Here is a 1142-nt window from a genome sequence, read left to right on the forward strand (position 1 = left end):
TGGGTTGGCTGCAGTGTTTTGTTCGTGCGCTTTTTTCCACTTACAGCAAACGATAAACGAATGATTTATCTTCAAGAGAAAGCAAAGTGGATAAAAGGTCCAGCTATTCTATGGCAACAATAAGTAACTTTTTACCTATAAAATGTTGAATGTTTGCCCTAGGTCTCCAGGTTTAAAAGGACACGAAAACCAGACTTAATCAATTAACCCAAAAATCGACCGATCTCTTCCTGACAATCCATTAAGGTATAATTTGCATTTCTGGGTATTTTATTATGGAGCAGTGACGGTGGGGGTGCTCTACATTAGCACATTTAAATGTAGCCATCCATCAACTGCAATGGGCCTTGACCTTTTTATATCACGTTTTTATCATCATTTTCAAGTTGGTGCAATCATTTGAAAGCGATTAGCTGGCAACTCGATCTACTCAGCAGTTATGCTTATGTGAAGCAAAATTTGGATTTTATTTATGAGGGCACAATGAAACTCATTACTTTTATACCAAGTTATTGCATGACGTCTACCGGGGCGGGTTTCACTGCTGCTGATAAATCAGGAATTCCACACCAGTATGCTCGCCCGTGTTGTGGTCTGATCCATTTGAAGTCAAGGGTGATGTCAAGCAGGGCTGGCCCCGACTCTCCTCAACATCTACCTAGCAGCAGCTGCACTCCTCTCTCGGTACAATTTACACGTGGAAGATAGCATTGTCTTCTAGTACAGTCTCGACGGCTGCCCTTTCAATCTACGGCGGATAAAGACCACCATCATTACATGAGCGGCTATTGCCTTTGATCTACAGTATGCTGACCATGCTGCCTCCATCAGCCATACAGTAGAGGGATTCCAACGGACACTATCTACCATGTCCGACAACTACACCAACACTGGGCTCATCATAAATGCCAGGAAGACGGAAGTTCTCTGTATGTTGCCCCCGAAGATGCCCTATCCTCCTTCACCTTCAAGATTGGAGAAAAAGACATCAAGCAGGTCTGTAGCTTCGTCTATCTAGGTAGCTTCCTCCCTCCATTCTGTAACATCGACAAAAAAGACCAGAATAAAATCTGACTCGCATCTTTTGTCTTTGGCCGCCTGATACTTCGAGTCATTACAATCTCTACAAAGATCGCTGTCTT

The sequence above is a fragment of the Penaeus monodon genome, chromosome 27 (genome assembly GCF_015228065.2).
Source record: "Penaeus monodon isolate SGIC_2016 chromosome 27, NSTDA_Pmon_1, whole genome shotgun sequence".
Classification (NCBI taxonomy): domain Eukaryota; kingdom Metazoa; phylum Arthropoda; class Malacostraca; order Decapoda; family Penaeidae; genus Penaeus; species Penaeus monodon.